Raw genomic sequence first — 9,370 nt, forward strand, 5'->3', positions numbered from 1 at the left:
ATTATAAAACTATATTGAAGCAAAGTACACAAATAAGGTATGTTTTGAATTACAAGCGTTAGATATGTCTTATAAATATGTTTGAAGTAGACATTTGCATAAATATCATGTTGTGTTTTCGAGAAATAACATTAAAGTAAATTACAATTCCTAAATGAGAAAGCGGTTAAATGTGTCAAAGAAAAAGTGGTTTGGAAAATCCGAGGACGCTTTTACATATAATAGGACTTCAATGTTATATGTTTAAGTTTTATAGAATAGAGTTTAAACACTTTTATAAAAGAAAATGTTTCTAAGTTTTTCGAAAACGTGTGAAAATGGTAAGCAAGGTTTAAAATGGTTTATATGCCCTTAAAAACACATCTATCCATTGAAATGGATTTGAAATGGATTTGAAATAAAATTGAAATAGCAAGGTTAAAACCAATATTGGTTAAATCGAGTTTTGAAGAAAAGTGTTAAGTTTAAGGCAAGTTGTCAAAAAGGTTTTAGCGAGAATATGGTTTACATTGTTAGGAATGGTCTACTAAGTTGTATGAAGTGGTTATAAAATATTTTATTGATGATAAATAAAACCGATGAAGCGAAATAATTTTTCGATGGAAGATTAAGAAGTAAGGAATAAGTATATTAGTGTAGCTGATCGTACCTAAATACTAAGGCGAGTACAAGGCGAGTATAAGACGAGTACCGATGTCTTTTTCCCGATCGATTCGTTTATAACGATATTTGGAGTTAAACGTGTATTCGTCTTTTGATTTTTCGGCAGTCATGGTTTTTGTATTTTGACTCAATGAAATAATTTGTTTAAAAGTAGAGGTTTGACCCTTTTTCACACCTTTCGTTTTATAAAAATAACAAGTTTAGTCCTTTATATAAAAGAAAAGACGTTTTTAGTCCTTAAAACATTTTCTTGACACTTGTGTATCATAGATTTGTTGAAATGATAGTTTTCACTCAAAATTTATTTTGTTAACAGATTCAGCCCTTTCAGAATAATATTTTCCGGTTAGAACCCATCTTTTCGCAATTTTGACAGTTTTGGCCCAAAATCCAAAAACTTTACATTTTTTATCGTTTTTGGAAATGAAAAGCATTTTTGACCCTTCAAATAGTTTTGTTACACTTTTTATCCACTGTTTTGAAGAAAGATTCATTTCAGCCCCTTTAGTTATCATTTTTTGCAATTTTGGGCTTATTGGGCCAAAAAGCCCAAAATTAGCCCATTAAGCTAAAAATTTACATTTCAAGTCCTTTGAAAATTTTAATATTCAGAAAAACAATTATGGAAACTGTTTTGACTCTTTTGGCCCTTAAGAAACCGTGACTTGACAATTTTTAACCCACGTTTTGTATTTTTGACAATTTAAGCCCAAAAAATGGGTTTTATGTTGGAAATATGTTCATCATAATCTTATAAGTTATTATTCTTGACTTGTTTAGTGTAAAATAACTTAGATCATGTTTGTTTCCTTTCTCATGTCATAGATCTCGAGTATCACCCCTTTTTAGTTACATGTTCATCATAAAAACACATAAAAACACACATACATGCATAAAATCACACATAGCATATACATACACATAGATCTACACATTTTCTTGTATTCTCCCCCACAAAACACATAAAAACCGAAAAGAGAGGGGTATGAAGCTCACCTTGAGTTGTGGTTTCGGTTTTGAAGAGAGAAATGAAGAAAGTTTCGATCCTAGCAAGTCTTGTTGGAAGATCTCGAATTTTAGAGGCTTCTTAGATGATGTATTTGTGGAATAATCTCCTTGAAAGCTTCCTAAATCTCGAAAATTTGGTGGAGAGTGGAGAGAGTTTCCTTGAGAGAGTTTAAGTGAATTGTGTGTGTGTTTGTGTTGTGTTCAGCCGAGAGAAGAAGAGAGAGGAAGAGAGATCTTTGATGGGATAGTTGCATGGAAATATGAGATGAATGCATGGAAATCCAAGAGGTAATGGTGAGGTGGCTATCCTAAAGTCAACTCCTTCCTTTCTTTTGTGGTTTGGGCCAAGAATGGAGAGGGGAAGGAAAAATAATTGGGCCTTGTATGCTTAAGCCCATGTTATGGTTAAATTAGATGATTTTTGGCCCAACATAAATCAAAGAATGATTTTTATGACCTATTAGGGCTAAATTAAATTGGTTGTGACCCAATAAGGCCCATTAAAGTTAACCTAGTTTATTTTAGGCTTATAAGGCCCAAAATATTAAGTTTCATGTATATGGGTCCAATTAGGGCCCATTTGAGAGTTCTATGTCCAAGATAGTTAAATTGGAAGCTTATTGGTCCATTAGGTCCAATAAGGAATTCCTAGTCCAAAATGGACTTAAACCAGGATTTCAAGGGTTTCCAATTCTTTTGTTGACTATTTGTAGTGCTTGAATGAAGTATTTGATGAAGTTTTGTTGTTATTGAATAAGCATCATACATGCTTTCACATTGTTGGCTCATAATTGACATAATTGTTGTAGTTACAAGGCACCAAAATTCCTAGTTGTGCCATCATCCCCCCGTTAGAGGGAATTTCGTCCCGAAATTCTTTTGAAAGCTAGATTTGAGAATGCGAGAATAGATGAGGGTACTTCTGTTTCATTTGATCTTCGCATTCCCATGTAAACTCTGGTCCGCGTTTTGCGTTCCATCGAACTTTCACAATTGGAATGCGGCTCTGCTTAGTACGCTTCACCTCTCTGTCCATGATTTTAACTGGTTCTTCGATGAACAGAAGATTCTCATTGATTTCAATTTCTTCTAATGGGATGACGAGAGTCTCGTCGGATAAGCATTTTTTCAAATTGGAAACGTGGAACACAGGGTGTACACTGCTGAGCTCAGCGGGTAGCTGCAGTCTATAAGCCACTGGACCGATTCGGGCAAGAATCTCGAAGGGTCCAATGTATCGAGGGTTCAGTTTGCCCCGCTTCCCAAAATGAATCACTCCTTTGCCTGTCTCGTGATGATTGCAGTCGGGCCCTGATCTGAATTATCTTCTCGGTCGTCTCGCGTATGATTTCCGGTCCCGTTAAGGCATTGTTTGGCGTTTGCCCTCTTGCTAGCTGGATGTCTCCTACCTCTGCCCAACACAGCGGTGATCTATATTTACGCCCGTATAATGCTTCGAAAGGAGCGACTTTGATACTCGAATGATAACTATTGTATGAGAACTCGATCAAAGCCAAGTGGGTATCCCACGATTTTCCAAAGTCTATCACACACGCGCGAAGCATATCTTCTAGCGTTTGAATGGTTCGCTCGCTTTAACCATCTGTCTGTGGGTGGTAGGCAGTGCTCATGTCAAGTTGCGTTCCCATAGCTTTCTGAAGCGATTGCCAAAAGCGTGAAGTAAATCTACTATCTCTATCTCAGATGATAGATACGGGTACTCCGTGGAGTCTCACGATTTATTTGATGTAGATTCTTGTCAGGCGCTCCATCTTGTATGATTCTTTTATTGGTAGGAAATGGGCGGATTTCGTTAATCTATCAACTATTACCCAGATCGTGTCTAAACCATCCGTCGACTTGGGTAGTTTGGTCACAAAATCCATGGTAACCCTTTCTCATTTCCACTCTGGAATTACTGGTTGCTGTAGTAATCCGGAGGGCTTCTGATATTCCACCTTTACTTTAGCACAAGTGAGGCACTTGCTAACGTAAGTGGCAATCTCTGCCTTCATATTAGGCCACCAATAATGTTGCTTAACATCCAAGTACATTTTGTCTGAACCTGGATGGATGGAGTATCGCGTCTTGTGGGCTTCGTTCATGACTACCTCTCTGAATCCCCAAAGTTTAGGGACCCAGATACGGTTCATGAAGTAATTTGTTCCGTCTTCCTTCACTTCAAAGTTCTTCTCCATTCCACGCAGCGCTTCGCTTGTTTTGTTTTCTGTCTTCATGGCATCGAGCTGGGCTGCCCGGATTTGAGAGGTTAGGTGGGATCGAATGGTTATGGAGAGAGTCTTCAAACGACGATTCGAGTATTCTTTCCAACTCAAGGCATCGGCTACTACGTTAGCCTTGCTTGGGTGGTACTTGATTTCGCACTCGTAGTCGTTTAGCAGTTCGAACCATCTTCGTTGCCTCATGTTTACCTCTTTTTGATTCAAGATGTGCTGGAGACTCTTGTGGTCGGTGAAGATGGTGCACTTAGTACCGTAAAGGCAGTGCCTCCAAATCTTCAGGGCGAAGACCACTGCTCCCAGTTCCAAATCATGAGTGGTGTAATTCACCTCGAGCGTCTTTAGTTGCCGGGACGCGTAAGCTATCACCTTTCCACGCTGCATGAGTACACAGCCTACACCCTGATTTGACGCATCGCAGTAAACTATAAAGTCTTTTGTTCCTTCCGGTAGCGATAGCACCGGCGCACTGCAGAGTTCTTGCTTTAGAGATCGAAATGCAGCTTCTTGCTTGTCCGTCCATACGAAGGGTACGCCCTTTTGTGTAAGCGAGGTAAGTGGCTTTGCTGTTTTGGAGAAGTTTTGAATGAATCTCCTGTAGTAGCCTGCGAGGCCTAGAAATTGGCGAACTTCCGTGGGTGTTGTTGGAATTGCCCATCCTTCGATGGCTTCGATTTTAGAAGGATCCACATGAATTCCTTCCTGACTAACAACATGTCCCAAAAAGTTCACACTTCGAAGCCAAAACTCGCACTTAGATAGTTTTGCATACAACTTTTCGGTCCGCAGGGTTTCCAGGATTTGTCGAAGATGTCGGCCGTGTTCTTCCTCACTTCGAGAATAGACAAGGATGTCGTCGATGAAAACGATGACAAAGTTATCGAGGAATGGTCGGCAGATTCGATTCATTAGGTCCATGAATGCGGCAGGAGCATTCGTTAGACCGAAGGGCATTACAACAAATTCATAATGTCCGTAACGAGTTCGGAAGGCGGTTTTTGGAATATCCTCCTCCCAGACTTTGAGTTGGTGGTATCCAGATCGCAGATCTATCTTTGAGAAGTAACTAGCTCCTTGGAGCTGGTCAAATAGATCGTCAATTCGCGGAAGTGGATAACGGTTTTTGATCGTGAGCTTATTAAGTTCTCTATAGTCGATACACATCCTGAAGGTACCGTCTTTCTTTTTGACAAAGAGAACCGGAGCTCCCCAAGGTGAGAAACTGGGTCGGATGAATCCTTTGTTCAAAAGCTCGCTGAGTTGACTGGACAACTCTTGCATCTCCACAGGAGCCAATCTGTAGGGTGATTTGGCGATGGGAGTAGCTCCTGGCACTAGATCAATTCGGAACTCGACTTGTCTTTCTGGGGGTATCCCCGGAAGATCCTCTGGAAAGACATCTGGGAAATCACAAGCCATAGGGATGTTTCGAATATTGATCTCTTCTTTGGATTTATCCACTACATGAGCTAGGAACGTCAAGTCCTTCTTTCGTAGGTAGTTTTGCGCCTTAATGCACGAAATAAGACGAAGGTTCGTGCTGGGTTTGTCTCCGTAAATAACTAGGGTTTCGTGATTTGGGAGATGAAGGCGAACGGCCTTCTCGTGACACATAATTTCAGCATGGTGGGGGCTTAACCAATCCATGCCGATAATCACATCAAAACTCCTAATGGAAACAGGCATTAAGTTTATTTGAAAGACGTGATGATTTAAGGTCAGGGTACATCCGATGTAGATTTCCCCAGTGGATTCTGTTTTTCCATTAGCCATTTCCACCGTGAAGGTTTCATTAAGCTTCTGGGGTTGTTGTTTTAATAAGTGTTTGAATTTATTACTCACGAAACTTCGTTCTGCCCCGGTATCAAATAAGATGCATGCATAAGTGTGGATTAGGAGAAACGTACCAGTAACAACAGCGGAATCCTGAACCGCTTCTCCTTGACCCATTGCTAGCACCCTTCATGTTCCTCCGCTCCCAGGGTTGTTGGTGTTGGGGCAGTTGCGACGGATATGCCCAGTCTTTCCACATCCATAGCACGTGGGGCTTGATCCTGTGTTATTGCAGCTATTGTTGGTGTTGTTGTTGTTGTTGCGGCTATTGTTGTTGTTGTTTCCTTGTGGTTGGTTCTGGGGTGGATAGGTCCTGCAATACCTTGCCGTGTGACCCTTCTGATTGCAACTGGTGCATTGCATTTCCTTGCATTCGCCATTATGATGGAGACTGCACTTGTTGCACTTTGGGAGATTCCCAGAATACTGCCTAGGAGCGCTTGGATTAGCTGAGGCTGGAGCATGTGGCGTGAAGGGTACTTGGGTGGTTGCAGCGTTGACTGTCACTATTTGTTGTTTCTTTGTTGATTCCGAGCCTTGTCGTCCTTTTCTCTTGTTGTTCTTTCCTTTCTTGTTGTCACTCTCTTTCTTTCCTTCAGTTTCCGCTGGCTTCTCGCCCTTCTTGTTGTTGTGGTCGTACAATTTCTTGGCCAACCTCGTGGCACTGTTGAAGGTTTCAGGTTTTGCAGCGATTACATTTCCTTGAATTGGGGAGGTCAATCCCCAGATGAATCGTTCAATTTTCTTCCCTTCAGACGTAATCATGCCAGGGCACAGTAGTGACAGCTCGCTAAACCTTGATATGTATGCATCTATATCAGAGTTTCGGACGGTGAGATCCCACAGCTCTTGCTCCATCTTCTGGATTTCGCCACGGGGGCAGTACTCAGCCATCAGCATTTCTTTCAGCTCCGTCCATGGCATAGCGTTGGCTATAGGGAGTGTCAGGGCTTCTATGTGTCCATTCCACCAGGTGAGAGCCTGGTCGACAAACGTTCACGCGGCAAACTTCACTTTTACCTCCTCGGGACATTCACAGATTTCGAATACTGATTCCACCCTTTCCACCCATCTCTTCAGGGTTATCACTCCACCCGTGCCATTAAAGGTTCGGGGTTTGGCGTTGGTGAAGTCCTTGTAGGAACATGTCCTGGTAGGTCCGTGATTTGTTCCATTGTTCGAACTCCCAGCCCCTTGTCCATTGACTCCACCGTTGTTTCCTTGCTGGATCTGTGCCATGGCTGCAGTAACTGCAGCAGATACAACTGCTTGGAATGCAGCTGAGTTGACTTCGGGTGGGGTTGGTCCAGGGTTTCCACGAGTTGGTCGTTGAGGCATCTTTCTGTCATGGAACGGAAAGATGTTGAGTGCCTATAGTTTTGTGAGATTGTGGTCCTAAAAGAAACTAGGTGTTTTGCATAAACTTAAGTAGTTTCGCAAATTAGCATACAATCATGTATATATAGCACATAGCAAATCACAACATCACAATAGAACACATAGAACTTTTCATTAATATTATCCGCATTTTTGATACATGAAAATTTTGCTTAGTAGAGCATACATAAGTGGTGCAAGTTCGGCAGCATAACGGCTCTATGAGTAGTGTAATCACTTAAACATAGAGTCGATGGTACATAGCATAGATCACATAAACCTAATACTAAAGGTAGATATGACTAATCCTAACACCCTAAGATGCGCTCGTCGGTGGTAGGTAGGGTCATATTCCGAAGTGTTGTGCCAACAACTGGGCCATCTCGGTCATTTCTCCAATGACCTCATCCCTTTCCTGCCCTGCTTGCACTGCACGCGCTTCCATGGCGAATAGTTGTTGCCGCAGAGCAGCAATCTCAGCCTCCGGAGAGCGATTCTCCCTTGCCGGATTTCCTGGTGGGGCGGTGTGGTCCTGTTGCGTCGCACTGGCTGGTGAGGTGGCAGAGTCCTTGCCTGAGTCTTGTTCTTCATCCATGTCATCGTCGGTACCATCAAACTCATAGTCCGTGTCTGTGTACTCGTCAGGCCCCACGTCGTGTGCTCCTCCCTGCTCCATCTCTGGCTCATCCTCGATCATCCTGTGGGCTACTAGGACCTGATGAAACTGAATGCCCTGGTGTTCTCCTTCCATGTCGACTGAGAGGAGGTATATAAGTAAACTATTATTACTCCTAATGTAATTTGAGTTAATGTTCTTTTCTTGGAACTCAAGGGTATGTTTTTAGGTTTACTGACCATCGAAGCTTTCTCGGATCATGTGATAGTTGCACTTTGGGGAAAATGTAGTTGATCAGGCTACACTCACCCCTTACTACAACCATGAACAGTCCCGACTTAACCGAGATGTCAGTGTTATTTTGTTTGATTTAGTATTATGTTCTTTTTCCTAATTCACACAAGCAAAGATGTTTTATCGTTGTGTTTTATTTGTTTTGTTCAGAGTTGTTTTAGTCCCTCTTTGGTTTATAGTTTCAGATCAATGTGTGGTTAGATATGCCAGTTCACTATAAACAGAGCTCTGATACCAATCTGTCACACCCCCGAAACCAGACGGCGGAAACGTCCGGGGGCTCGCGTGACTTAAATTGAATACCATCACAATGAATATACATGAATCATAACATAAACATCACCATGCATCAATACATTACAACTGATATTGTTTACATCTAGTACATTCTTATCAAATATTACACATTCGTAACACAAATTGTTTCAAAGTTTTCAATACAAAACATTCTAACATACTTGGTATTACCCTTCCGCTTATCTGTTACCTGAGAATACAACTTATTTTGGAAAACGTCAACATATGGAATGTTGGTGAGTTCATAAGCATAGTTGTGAACAAAATGATTTGTATAGTTTGTAAAACCCAGAAAATCCGATATTTTCTGAAAAGACAGTAGTTTAACAAAGTGTGAAGATCCATATGTTGATGCATGAATGATTTCAAAACATATATATATAAAAAGGATGTTTTGTATTATAGTCATAGAAATCCCGAGCGAGTAGTATTGATTTCCCCGGAAAACCCGATGTTTTCCGATGTCGAAAAATATACGTGATTACAAATAGTTATACCGCCACAACGAATGGCTTTTGATTACTCATCCTTGAATACTCGGATGGTGTCGGATAAACCAAGTGAGTCGTCGTAACGATGTCCGGTGAAAACAAGTTATAACAGCCAACTACGAACGTCCCATAGAGGTGTCGTCCGTTGTTACTCACTTAATCCAAACCACCTTGATTACTGTTGAATAACGTCCTAATTCCGTCTACCTTGATTACTCATGAGCCTTAGCGAGCGAAGAAAAGAGGAGTACGAAGTCCTGCTACTATCGTAAGTACCTTAGGCTGTCGGGGATGCGAAGGACACGTTGGCCCAACTTGCATTTCATTACTCTAACCTTACTAGCAATACTAATGGACCACTGGGGCCCAATAGCACATAAAAGCCATTGAAAGTCCTTTCATATGGAATTGAGCCATAGGAGGCCCAATAACATATAAGCGTTATCCCTTTGGGCCCAAAGATCATGTTGATGGACTTGCAAGGTCCAACAAGCATGATTTGAAACTCTCAAGCCCAAAGTTTGTAAGTTTACTCATCTTAGGTATTGCGC

The sequence above is a fragment of the Lactuca virosa genome, chromosome 8, assembly GCF_052849685.1.
Source record: "Lactuca virosa cultivar CGN04683 chromosome 8, Lactuca_virosa_CGN04683_v6, whole genome shotgun sequence".
Classification (NCBI taxonomy): Eukaryota; Viridiplantae; Streptophyta; class Magnoliopsida; order Asterales; family Asteraceae; genus Lactuca; species Lactuca virosa.